The sequence below is a fragment of the Parasteatoda tepidariorum genome, chromosome 10 (genome assembly GCF_982258835.1).
Source record: "Parasteatoda tepidariorum strain Cologne lab strain chromosome 10, Ptep-v5.0, whole genome shotgun sequence".
Taxonomy (NCBI): domain Eukaryota; kingdom Metazoa; phylum Arthropoda; class Arachnida; order Araneae; family Theridiidae; genus Parasteatoda; species Parasteatoda tepidariorum.
In genome coordinates, this window is record NC_141764.1 from 3,292,411 (window position 1) to 3,307,518 (window position 15,108).

Consider the following 15,108-nt stretch of genomic DNA (forward strand, 5'->3'; position numbering starts at 1 on the left):
CACATAGTTTCACATAGTTTCGGACAGTTTCTCATAGTTTCACATAGTTTCGGATAGTTTCACATAGTTTCGGATAGTTTCACATAGTTTCGGATAGTTTCACATATCTTCGGATAGTTTCACATAGTTTTGGATTGTTTAACATAGTTTCACATAGTTTCGGATAGATTCACATAGTTTCACATAGTTTCGGACAGTTTCACATAGTTTCACATATTTTAACATAGTTTCGGATAGTTTCACATAGTTTCACATAGTTTCGGATAATTTCACATAGTTTCACATAGTTTCGGATAGTTTCACATAGTTTCAAATAGTTTCAGATAGTTTCACATAGCTTCACATAGTTTCACATAGTTTCGGATAGTTTTGGATAGTTTCACATAGTTTCGGATAGTTTCACATAGTTTCACATAGTTTCGGATAGTTTCACATAATTTCATATAGTTTCGGATGGTTTCACATAGTTTCACATAGTTTCGGATAGTTTCACATAGTTTCGCGCAGTCTCACATAGTTTCGGATAGTTTCACATAGTTTCACATAGTTTCGGATAGTTTCACATAGTTTCGGATAGTTTCACATAGTTTCACATAGTTTCGGACAGTTACACATAGTTTCGGATAGTTTCACATAGTTTCACATATTTTCGGATAGTTTCACATAGTTTCGGATAGTTTCACATAGTTTCACATAGTTTAAGATAGTTTCTCATAGTTTCACATAGTTTCATATCGTTTCGGATAGTTTCACATAGTTTCGGATAATTTCACATAGTTTTACATAGTTACACATAGTTTCGCATAGTTTCGGATAGTTTCACATAGTTTCACATAGTTTCGGACAGTTTCACATAGTTTCACATAGTTTCGGATAGTTTCACATAGTTTCGGATAATTTCACATAGTTTCGGATTGTTTCACATAGTGTCGGATAGTTTCACATAGTTTCGGATAGTTTCACATAGTTTCACATAGTTTCGGATAGTTTCACATAGTTTCGGATAGTTTCACATAGTTTTGGATGGTTTCACATAGTTTCATATAGTTTCGGATAGTTTCACATAGTTTCGGATATTTTCACATAGTTGCGGATAGTTTCACATAGTTTCGGATAGTTTCACATAGTTTCGGATAGTTTCACATAGTTTCGGATAGTTTCACATAGTTTCGGATAGTTTCACTTAGTTTCGGATAGTTTCACATAGTTTCACATAGTTTCGGATAGTTTCACATAGTTTCGGATAGTTTCATATAGTTTCACATATCTTCGGATAGTTTCACATATCTTCGGATAGTTTCACATAGTTTTGGATAGTTTCACATAGTTTCGGATAGATTCACATAGTTTCGGATAGTTTCACATAGTTTCACATAGTTTCGGATAGTTTCACATAGTTTCGGATAATTTCACATAGTTTCGGATAGTTTCACATAGTTTCGGATAGTTTCACATAGTTTCGGAGAGTTTCACATAATTTCACATATCTTTGGATAGATTCACATAGTTTCACATAGTTTTGGATAGTTTCACATAGTTTCACATAGTTTCGGATAGATTCACATAGTTTCGGATAGTTTCACATAGTTTCGGATAGTTTCTCATAGTTTCACATAGTTTCGGATAATTTCACATAGTTTCGGATAGTTTCACATAGTTTCGGATAGTTTCACATAGTTTCACATAGTTTCACATAGTTTCGGATAGTTTCACATAGCTTCACATAGCTTCGGATAGTTTTACATAGTTTCAAAAAGTTTCGGATAGTTTCAAGTAATTTCATATAGTTTCGGATAGTTTCACATAGTTTCACATAGTTTCGGATAGTTTCACATAGTTTCGGATAGTTTCACATAGTTTCACATATCTTCGGATAGTTTCACATAGTTTTGGATGGTTTAACATAGTTTCACATAGTTTCGGATAGATTCACATAGTTTCACATAGTTTCGGACAGTTTCTCATAGTTTCACATAGTTTCGGATAGTTTCACATAGTTTCGGATAGTTTCACATAGTTTCGGATAGTTTCACATAGTTTCACATATCTTCGGATAGTTTCACATAGTTTTGGATTGTTTAACATAGTTTCACATAGTTTCGGATAGATTCACATAGTTTCACATAGTTTCGGATAGTTTCACATAGTTTCACATAGTTTCACATAGTTTCACATATTTTAACATAGTTTCGGATAGTTTCACATAGTTTCACATAGTTTCGGATAATTTCACATAGTTTCACATAGTTTCGGATAGTTTCACATAGTTTCAAATAGTTTCAGATAGTTTCACATAGCTTCACATAGTTTCGGATAGTTTCGGATAATTTCACATAGTTTCGGATAGTTTCACATAGTTTCACATAGTTTCGGATAGTTTCACATAATTTCATATAGTTTCGGATGGTTTCACATAGTTTCACATAGTTTCGGATAGTTTCACATAGTTTCGCGCAGTCTCACATAGTTTCGGATAGTTTCACATAGTTTCACATAGTTTCGGATAGTTTCAAATAGTTTCACATAGTTTCACATAGTTTCGGATGGTTTCACATAGTTTCACATAGTTTCGCGCAGTCTCACATAGTTTCGGATAGTTTCACATAGTTTCACATAGTTTCGGATAGTTTCACATAGTTTCGGATAGTTTCACATAGTTTCGGATAGTTTCACATAGTTTCACAAAGTTTCGGATAGTTTCACATAGTTTCGGATAGTTTCACTTAGTTTCGGATAGTTTCACATAGTTTCGGATAGTTTCACATAGTTTCACATAGTTTCGGATAGTTTCACATAGTTTCACATAGTTTCGGATAGTTTCACATAGTTTCACATAGTTTCACATAGTTTCGGATAGTTTCACATAGTTTCACATAGTTTCGGATAGTTTCACATAGTTTCGGATGGTTTCACATAGTTTCACATAGTTTCGGATAGTTTCACATAGTTTCGGATGGTTTCACATAGTTGCGGATAGTTTCCCATAGTTTCGGATAGTTTCACATAGTTTCGGATAATTTCACATAGTTTCACATAGTTTCGGATAGTTTCACATAGTTTCAAATAGTTTCACATAGTTTCGGATAGTTTCACATAGTTTCACATAGTTTCGGATAATTTCACATAGTTTTACATAGTTACACATAGTTTCGCATAGTTTCGGATAGTTTCACATAGTTTCACATAGATTCGGACAGTTTCACATAGTTTCACATAGTTTCGGATAGTTTCACATAGTTTCGGATAATTTCACATAGTTTCGGATTGTTTCACATAGTGTCGGATAGTTTCACATAGTTTCGGATAGTTTCACATAGTTTCACATAGTTTCGGATAGTTTCACATAGTTTCGGATAGTTTCACATAGTTTTGGATGGTTTCACATAGTTTCATATAGTTTCGGATAGTTTCACATAGTTTCGGATATTTTCACATAGTTGCGGATAGTTTCACATAGTTTCGGATAGTTTCACATAGTTTCGGATAGTTTCACATAGTTTCGGATAGTTTCACATAGTTTCGGATAGTTTCACTTAGTTTCGGATAGTTTCACATAGTTTCACATAGTTTCGGATAGTTTCACATAGTTTCGGATAGTTTCATATAGTTTCACATATCTTCGGATAGTTTCACATATCTTCGGATAGTTTCACATAGTTTTGGATAGTTTCACATAGTTTCGGATAGATTCACATAGTTTCGGATAGTTTCACATAGTTTCACATAGTTTCGGATAGTTTCACATAGTTTCGGATAATTTCACATAGTTTCGGATAGTTTCACATAGTTTCGGATAGTTTCACATAGTTTCGGAGAGTTTCACATAATTTCACATATCTTTGGATAGATTCACATAGTTTCACATAGTTTTGGATAGTTTCACATAGTTTCACATAGTTTCGGATAGATTCACATAGTTTCGGATAGTTTCACATAGTTTCGGATAGTTTCTCATAGTTTCACATAGTTTCGGATAATTTCACATAGTTTCGGATAGTTTCACATAGTTTCGGATAGTTTCACATAGTTTCACATAGTTTCACATAGTTTCGGATAGTTTCACATAGCTTCACATAGCTTCGGATAGTTTTACATAGTTTCAAAAAGTTTCGGATAGTTTCAAGTAATTTCATATAGTTTCGGATAGTTTCACATAGTTTCACATAGTTTCGGATAGTTTCACATAGTTTCGGATAGTTTCACATAGTTTCACATATCTTCGGATAGTTTCACATAGTTTTGGATGGTTTAACATAGTTTCACATAGTTTCGGATAGATTCACATAGTTTCACATAGTTTCGGACAGTTTCTCATAGTTTCACATAGTTTCGGATAGTTTCACATAGTTTCGGATAGTTTCACATAGTTTCGGATAGTTTCACATAGTTTCACATATCTTCGGATAGTTTCACATAGTTTTGGATTGTTTAACATAGTTTCACATAGTTTCGGATAGATTCACATAGTTTCACATAGTTTCGGATAGTTTCACATAGTTTCACATAGTTTCACATAGTTTCACATATTTTAACATAGTTTCGGATAGTTTCACATAGTTTCACATAGTTTCGGATAATTTCACATAGTTTCACATAGTTTCGGATAGTTTCACATAGTTTCAAATAGTTTCAGATAGTTTCACATAGCTTCACATAGTTTCACATAGTTTCGGATAGTTTCGGATAATTTCACATAGTTTCGGATAGTTTCACATAGTTTCACATAGTTTCGGATAGTTTCACATAATTTCATATAGTTTCGGATGGTTTCACATAGTTTCACATAGTTTCGGATAGTTTCACATAGTTTCGCGCAGTCTCACATAGTTTCGGATAGTTTCACATAGTTTCACATAGTTTCACATAGTTTCGGATAGTTTCAAATAGTTTCACATAGTTTCACATAGTTTCGGATGGTTTCACATAGTTTCACATAGTTTCGCGCAGTCTCACATAGTTTCGGATAGTTTCACATAGTTTCACATAGTTTCGGATAGTTTCACATAGTTTCGGATAGTTTCACATAGTTTCGGATAGTTTCACATAGTTTCACAAAGTTTCGGATAGTTTCACATAGTTTCGGATAGTTTCACTTAGTTTCGGATAGTTTCACATAGTTTCGGATAGTTTCACATAGTTTCACATAGTTTCGGATAGTTTCACATAGTTTCACATAGTTTCGGATAGTTTCACATAGTTTCACATAGTTTCACATAGTTTCGGATAGTTTCACATAGTTTCACATAGTTTCGGATAGTTTCACATAGTTTCGGATGGTTTCACATAGTTTCACATAGTTTCGGATAGTTTCACATAGTTTCGGATGGTTTCACATAGTTGCGGATAGTTTCCCATAGTTTCGGATAGTTTCACATAGTTTCGGATAATTTCACATAGTTTCACATAGTTTCGGATAGTTTCACATAGTTTCAAATAGTTTCAGATAGTTTCACATAGCTTCACATAGTTTCACATAGTTTCGGATAGTTTCGGATAATTTCACATAGTTTCGGATAGTTTCACATAGTTTCACATAGTTTCGGATAGTTTCACATAGTTTCGCGCAGTCTCACATAGTTTCGGATAGTTTCACATAGTTTCACATAGTTTCGGATAGTTTCACATAGTTTCGGATAGTTTCACATAGTTTCGGATAGTTTCACATAGTTTCACAAAGTTTCGGATAGTTTCACATAGTTTCGGATAGTTTCACTTAGTTTCGGATAGTTTCACATAGTTTCGGATAGTTTCACATAGTTTCACATAGTTTCGGATAGTTTCACATAGTTTCACATAGTTTCGGATAGTTTCACATAGTTTCACATAGTTTCACATAGTTTCGGATAGTTTCACATAGTTTCACATAGTTTCGGATAGTTTCACATAGTTTCGGATGGTTTCACATAGTTTCACATAGTTTCGGATAGTTTCACATAGTTTCGGATGGTTTCACATAGTTGCGGATAGTTTCCCATAGTTTCGGATAGTTTCACATAGTTTCGGATAGTTTCAAATAGTTTCGAATAGTTTCACATAGTTTCACATAGTTTCGGATAGTTTCAAATAGTTTCACATAGTTTCACATAGTTTCGGATGGTTTCACATAGTTTCACATAGTTTCGGATAGTTTCACATAGTTTCGGATGGTTTCACATAGTTGCGGATAGTTTCCCATAGTTTCGGATAGTTTCACATAGTTTCGGATAGTTTCAAATAGTTTCGGATAGTTTGACATAGTTTCACATAGTTTCGGATAGTTTCACATAGTTTCACATAGTTTCGGATAGTTTCAAATAGTTTCACATAGTTTCGGATAGTTTCACATAGTTTCACATATCTTCGGATAGTTTCACATAGTTTTGGATAGTTTCACATAGTTTCACATAGTTTCGGATAGATTCACATAGTTTCACATAGTTTCGGATAGTTTCATATAGTTTCACATAGTTTCGGATATTTTCAAATAGTTTCACATAGTTTCGGATAGTTTCACATAGTTTCACATAGTTTCGGATAGTTTCACATAGTTTCGGATAGTTTCACATTGTTTCACATATCTTCAGATAGTTTCACATAGTTTTGGATAGTTTAACTTAGTTTCACATAGTTTCGGATAGATTCACATAGTTTCACATAGTTTCGGACAGTTTCTCATAGTTTCACATAGTTTCGGATAGTTTCACATAGTTTCGGATAGTTTCACATAGTTTCGGATAGTTTCACATATCTTCGGATAGTTTCACATAGTTTTGGATTGTTTAACATAGTTTCACATAGTTTCGGATAGATTCACATAGTTTCACATAGTTTCGGATAGTTTCACATAGTTTCACATATTTTAACATAGTTTCGGATAGTTTCACATAGTTTCACATAGTTTCGGATAATTTCACATAGTTTCACATAGTTTCGGATAGTTTCACATAGTTTCAAATAGTTTCAGATAGTTTCACATAGCTTCACATAGTTTCACATAGTTTCGGATAGTTTCGGATAGTTTCACATAGTTTCGGATAGTTTCACATAGTTTCACATAGTTTCGGATAGTTTCACATAATTTCATATAGTTTCGGATGGTTTCACATAGTTTCACATAGTTTCGGATAGTTTCACATAGTTTCGCGCAGTCTCACATAGTTTCGGATAGTTTCACATAGTTTCACATAGTTTCGGATAGTTTCACATAGTTTCGGATAGTTTCACATAGTTTCGGATAGTTTCACATAGTTTCGGACAGTTACACATAGTTTCACATAGTTTCGGATAGTTTCACATAGTTTCACATATTTTCGGATAGTTTCACATAGTTTCGGATAGTTTCACATAGTTTCACATAGTTTAAGATAGTTTCTCATAGTTTCACATAGTTTCATATCGTTTCGGATAGTTTCACATAGTTTCGGATAATTTCACATAGTTTTACATAGTTTCACATAGTTTCGCATAGTTTCGGATAGTTTCACATAGTTTCACATAGTTTCGGACAGTTTCACATAGTTTCACATAGTTTCGGATAGTTTCACATAGTTTCGGATAATTTCACATAGTTTCGGATTGTTTCACATAGTGTCGGATAGTTTCACATAGTTTCGGATAGTTTCACATAGTTTCGGATAGTTTCACATAGTTTCGGATAGTTTCACATAGTTTCGGATGGTTTCACATAGTTTCATATAGTTTCGGATAGTTTCACATAGTTTCGGATATTTTCACATAGTTGCGGATAGTTTCACATAGTTTCGGATAGTTTCACATAGTTTCGGATAGTTTCACATAGTTTCGGATAGTTTCACATAGTTTCGGATAGTTTCACTTAGTTTCGGATAGTTTCACATAGTTTCACATAGTTTCGGATAGTTTCACATAGTTTCGGATAGTTTCATATAGTTTCACATATCTTCGGATAGTTTCACATAGTTTCACATAGTTTTGGATAGTTTCACATAGTTTCGGATAGATTCACATAGTTTCGGATAGTTTCACATAGTTTCACATAGTTTCGGATAGTTTCACATAGTTTCGGATAATTTCACATAGTTTCGGATAGTTTCACATAGTTTCGGATAGTTTCACATAGTTTCGGAGAGTTTCACATAATTTCACATATCTTTGGATAGATTCACATAGTTTCACATAGTTTTGGATAGTTTCACATAGTTTCGGATAGATTCACATAGTTTCGGATAGTTTCACATAGTTTCGGATAGTTACACATAGTTTCGGATAGTTTCACATAGTTTCACATAGTTTCGGATAGTTTCACATAGCTTCACATAGTTTCACATAGCTTCGGATAGTTTTACATAGTTTCAAAAAGTTTCGGATAGTTTCAAGTAATTTCATATAGTTTCGGATAGTTTCACATAGTTTCACATAGTTTCGGATAGTTTCACATAGTTTCGGATAGTTTCACATAGTTTCACACAGTTTCACATATCTTCGGATAGTTTCACATAGTTTTGGATGGTTTAACATAGTTTCACATAGTTTCGGATAGATTCACATAGTTTCACATAGTTTCGGACAGTTTCTCATAGTTTCACATAGTTTCGGATAGTTTCACATAGTTTCGGATAGTTTCACATAGTTTCACATATCTTCGGATAGTTTCACATAGTTTTGGATTGTTTAACATAGTTTCACATAGTTTCGGATAGATTCACATAGTTTCACATAGTTTCGGATAGTTTCACATAGTTTCACATAGTTTCACATAGTTTCACATAGTTTCACATATTTTAACATAGTTTCGGATAGTTTCACATAGTTTCACATAGTTTCGGATAATTTCACATAGTTTCACATAGTTTCGGATAGTTTCACATAGTTTCAAATAGTTTCAGATAGTTTCACATAGCTTCACATAGTTTCACATAGTTTCGGATAGTTTCGGATAGTTTCACATAGTTTCGGATAGTTTCACATAGTTTCACATAGTTTCGGATAGTTTCACATAATTTCATATAGTTTCGGATGGTTTCACATAGTTTCACATAGTTTCGGATAGTTTCACATAGTTTCGCGCAGTCTCACATAGTTTCGGATAGTTTCACATAGTTTCACATAGTTTCGGATAGTTTCACGTAGTTTCGGATAGTTTCACATAGTTTCGGATAGTTTCACATAGTTTCGGACAGTTACACATAGTTTCACATAGTTTCGGATAGTTTCACATAGTTTCACATATTTTCGGATAGTTTCACATAGTTTCGGATAGTTTCACATAGTTTCACATAGTTTAAGATAGTTTCTCATAGTTTCACATAGTTTCATATCGTTTCGGATAGTTTCACATAGTTTTGGATAGTTTCACATAGTTTCGGATAGATTCACATAGTTTCACATAGTTTCACATAGTTTCACATAGCTTCGGATAGTTTCACATAGTTTCACATAGTTTCGGATAATTTCACATAGTTTCGGATAGTTTCACATAGTTTCGGATAGTTTCACATAGTTTCGGATAGTTTCACATAATTTCACATATCTTTGGATAGATTCACATAGTTTCACATAGTTTTGGATAGTTTCAAATAGTTTCGAATAGATTCACATAGTTTCGGATAGTTTCACATAGTTTCGGATAGTTTCACATAGTTTCACATAGTTTCGGATAATTTCACATAGTTTCGGATAGTTTCACATAGTTTCGGATAGTTTCACATAGTTTCACATAGTTTCGGATAGTTTCACATAGCTTCACATAGTTTCACATAGTTTCGGATAGTTTTACATAGTTTCAAAAAGTTTCGGATAGTTTCACGTAATTTCATATAGTTTCGGATGGTTTCACATAGTTTCACATAGTTTCGGATAGTTTTACATAGTTTCACATAGTTTCGCACAGTCTCACATAGTTTCGGATAGTTTCACATAGTTTCACGTAGTTTCACATAGTTTCGGATAGTTTCACATAGTTTCGGATAGTTTCACATTGTTTCACATAGTTTCGGATAGTTTCGCACAGTCTCACATAGTTTCGGATAGTTTCACATAGTTTCGGATAGTTTCACATAGTTTGACATATTTTCGGATAGTTTCACATAGTTTCGGATAGTTTCACATAGTTTCGGATAGTTTCACATAGTTTCACATAGTTTCACATAGTTTCGGATAGTTTCACATAGTTTCGGATAGTTTCACTTAGTTTCGGATAGTTTCACATAGTTTCGGATAGTTTCACATAGTTTCACATAGTTTCGGATAGTTTCACATAGTTTCGGATAGTTTCACATAGTTTCGGATGGTTTCACATAGTTTCACATAGTTTCGGATAGTTTCACATAGTTTCGGATGGTTTCACATAGTTGCGGATAGTTTCCCATAGTTTCGGATAGTTTCACATAGTTTCGGATAGTTTCAAATAGTTTCGAATAGTTTCACATAGTTTCACATAGTTTCACATAGTTTCACATAGTTTCGGATAGTTTCAAATAGTTTCACATAGTTTCACATAGTTTCGGATGGTTTCACATAGTTTCACATAGTTTCGGATAGTTTCACATAGTTTCGGATGGTTTCACATAGTTGCGGATTGTTTCCCATAGTTTCGGATAGTTTCACATAGTTTCGGATAGTTTCAAATAGTTTCGGATAGTTTGACATAGTTTCACATAGTTTCGGATAGTTTCACATAGTTTCACATAGTTTCGGATAGTTTCAAATAGTTTCACATAGTTTCGGATAGTTTCACATAGTTTCACATATCTTCGGATAGTTTCACATAGTTTTGGATAGTTTCACATAGTTTCACATAGTTTCACATAGTTTCGGATAGATTCACATAGTTTCACATAGTTTCGGATAGTTTCACATAGTTTCACATAGTTTCGGATAGTTTCAAATAGTTTCACATAGTTTCGGATAGTTTCACATAGTTTCACATAGTTTCGGATAGTTTCACATAGTTTCGGATAGTTTCACATTGTTTCACATATCTTCAGATAGTTTCACATAGTTTTGGATAGTTTAACATAGTTTCACATAGTTTCGGATAGATTCACATAGTTTCACATAGTTTCGGACAGTTTCTCATAGTTTCACATAGTTTCGGATAGTTTCACATAGTTTCGGATAGTTTCACATAGTTTCGGATAGTTTCACATATCTTCGGATAGTTTCACATAGTTTTGGATTGTTTAACATAGTTTCACATAGTTTCGGATAGATTCACATAGTTTCACATAGTTTCGGATAGTTTCACATAGTTTCACATATTTTAACATAGTTTCGGATAGTTTCACATAGTTTCGGATAATTTCACATAGTTTCACATAGTTTCGGATAGTTTCACATAGTTTCAAATAGTTTCAGATAGTTTCACATAGCTTCACATAGTTTCACATAGTTTCGGATAGTTTCGGATAGTTTCACATAGTTTCGGATAGTTTCACATAGTTTCACATAGTTTCGGATAGTTTCACATAATTTCATATAGTTTCGGATGGTTTCACATAGTTTCACATAGTTTCGGATAGTTTCACATAGTTTCGCGCAGTCTCACATAGTTTCGGATAGTTTCACATAGTTTCACATAGTTTCGGATAGTTTCACATAGTTTCGGATAGTTTCACATAGTTTCACATAGTTTCGGACAGTTACACATAGTTTCACATAGTTTCGGATAGTTTCACATAGTTTCACATATTTTCGGATAGTTTCACATAGTTTCGGATAGTTTCACATAGTTTCACATAGTTTAAGATAGTTTCTCATAGTTTCACATAGTTTCATATCGTTTCGGATAGTTTCACATAGTTTCGGATAATTTCACATAGTTTTACATAGTTACACATAGTTTCGCATAGTTTCGGATAGTTTCACATAGTTTCGGACAGTTTCACATAGTTTCACATAGTTTCGGATAGTTTCACATAGTTTCGGATAATTTCACATAGTTTCGGATTGTTTCACATAGTGTCGGATAGTTTCACATAGTTTCGGATAGTTTCACATAGTTTCACATAGTTTCGGATAGTTTCACATAGTTTCGGATAGTTTCACATAGTTTCGGATGGTTTCACATAGTTTCATATAGTTTCGGATAGTTTCACATAGTTTCGGATATTTTCACATAGTTGCGGATAGTTTCACATAGTTTCGGATAGTTTCATATAGTTTCGGATAGTTTCACATAGTTTCGGATAGTTTCACATAGTTTCGGATAGTTTCACTTAGTTTCGGATAGTTTCACATAGTTTCACATAGTTTCGGATAGTTTCACATAGTTTCGGATAGTTTCATATAGTTTCACATATCTTCGGATAGTTTCACATAGTTTCACATAGTTTTGGATAGTTTCACATAGTTTCGGATAGATTCACATAGTTTCGGATAGTTTCACATAGTTTCACATAGTTTCGGATAGTTTCACATAGTTTCGGATAATTTCACATAGTTTCGGATAGTTTCACATAGTTTCGGATAGTTTCACATAGTTTCGGAGAGTTTCACATAATTTCACATATCTTTGGATAGATTCACATAGTTTCACATAGTTTTGGATAGTTTCACATAGTTTCACATAGTTTCGGATAGATTCACATAGTTTCGGATAGTTTCACATAGTTTCGGATAGTTTCTCATAGTTTCACATAGTTTCGGATAATTTCACATAGTTTCGGATAGTTTCACATAGTTTCGGATAGTTTCACATAGTTTCACATAGTTTCGGATAGTTTCACATAGCTTCACATAGCTTCGGATAGTTTTACATAGTTTCAAAAAGTTTCGGATAGTTTCAAGTAATTTCATATAGTTTCGGATAGTTTCACATAGTTTCACATAGTTTCGGATAGTTTCACATAGTTTCGGATAGTTTCACATAGTTTCACATATCTTCGGATAGTTTCACATAGTTTTGGATGGTTTAACATAGTTTCACATAGTTTCGGATAGATTCACATAGTTTCACATAGTTTCGGACAGTTTCTCATAGTTTCACATAGTTTCGGATAGTTTCACATAGTTTCGGATAGTTTCACATAGTTTCGGATAGTTTCACATAGTTTCACATATCTTCGGATAGTTTCACATAGTTTTGGATTGTTTAACATAGTTTCACATAGTTTCGGATAGATTCACATAGTTTCACATAGTTTCGGATAGTTTCACATAGTTTCACATAGTTTCACATAGTTTCACATATTTTAACATAGTTTCGGATAGTTTCACATAGTTTCACATAGTTTCGGATAATTTCACATAGTTTCACATAGTTTCGGATAGTTTCACATAGTTTCAAATAGTTTCAGATAGTTTCACATAGCTTCACATAGTTTCACATAGTTTCGGATAGTTTCGGATAGTTTCACATAGTTTCGGATAGTTTCACATAGTTTCACATAGTTTCGGATAGTTTCACATAATTTCATATAGTTTCGGATGGTTTCACATAGTTTCACATAGTTTCGGATAGTTTCACATAGTTTCGCGCAGTCTCACATAGTTTCGGATAGTTTCACATAGTTTCACATAGTTTCGGATAGTTTCACATAGTTTCGGATAGTTTCACATAGTTTCGGATAGTTTCACATAGTTTCGGACAGTTACACATAGTTTCACATAGTTTCGGATAGTTTCACATAGTTTCACATATTTTCGGATAGTTTCACATAGTTTCGGATAGTTTCACATAGTTTCACATAGTTTAAGATAGTTTCTCATAGTTTCACATAGTTTCATATCGTTTCGGATAGTTTCACATAGTTTCGGATAATTTCACATAGTTTTACATAGTTACACATAGTTTCGCATAGTTTCGGATAGTTTCACATAGTTTCACATAGTTTCGGACAGTTTCACATAGTTTCACATAGTTTCGGATAGTTTCACATAGTTTCGGATAATTTCACATAGTTTCGGATAGTTTCACATAGTGTCGGATAGTTTCACATAGTTTCGGATAGTTTCACATAGTTTCGGATAGTTTCAAATAGTTTCACATAGTTTCGGATAGTTTCACATAGTTTCACATATCTTCGGATAGTTTCACATAGTTTTGGATAGTTTCACATAGTTTCACATAGTTTCGGATAGATTCACATAGTTTCACATAGTTTCGGATAGTTTCACATAGTTTCACATAGTTTCGGATAGTTTCAAATAGTTTCACATAGTTTCGGATAGTTTCACATAGTTTCGGATAGTTTCACATAATTTCGGATAGTTTCACATAGTTTCACATATCTTCGGATAGTTTCACATAGTTTTGGATTGTTTAACATAGCTTCACATAGTTTCGGATAGTTTCACATAGTTTCACATAGTTTCGGATAGTTTCAAATAGTTTCACATAGTTTCGGATAGTTTCACATAGTTTCACATATCTTCGGATAGTTTCACATAGTTTTGGATAGTTTCACATAGTTTCGCATAGTTTCGGATAGATTCACATAGTTTCACATAGTTTCGGATAGTTTCACATAGTTTCACATAGTTTCGGATAGTTTCACATAGTTTCACATAGTTTCGGATAGTTTCACATAGTTTCGGATAGTTTCACATAGTTTCACATATCTTCGGATAGTTTCACATAGTTTTGGATAGTTTAACATAGTTTCACATAGTTTCGGATAGATTCACATAGTTTCACATAGTTTCGGATAGTTTCACATAGTTTCGGATAGTTTCACATAGTTTCGGATAGTTTCACATAGTTTCACATATCTTCGGATAGTTTCACATAGTTTTGGATTGTTTAACATAGTTTCACATAGTTTCGGATAGATTCACATAGTTCCACATAGTTTCGGATAGTTTCACATAGTTTCACATAGTTTCACATAGTTTCACATATTTTAACATAGTTTCGGATAGTTTCACATAGTTTCGGATAATTTCACATAGTTTCACATAGTTTCGGATAGTTTCACATAGTTTCAAATAGTTTCAGATAGTTTCACATAGCTTCACATAGTTTCACATAGTTTCGGATAGTTTCGGATAGTTTCACATAGTTTCGGATAGTTTCACATAGTTTCACATAGTTTCGGATAGTTTCACATAATTTCATATAGTTTCGGATGGTTTCACATAGTTTCACATAGTTTCGGATAGTTTCACATAGTTTCGCGCAGTCTCACATAGTTTCGGATAGTTTCACATAGT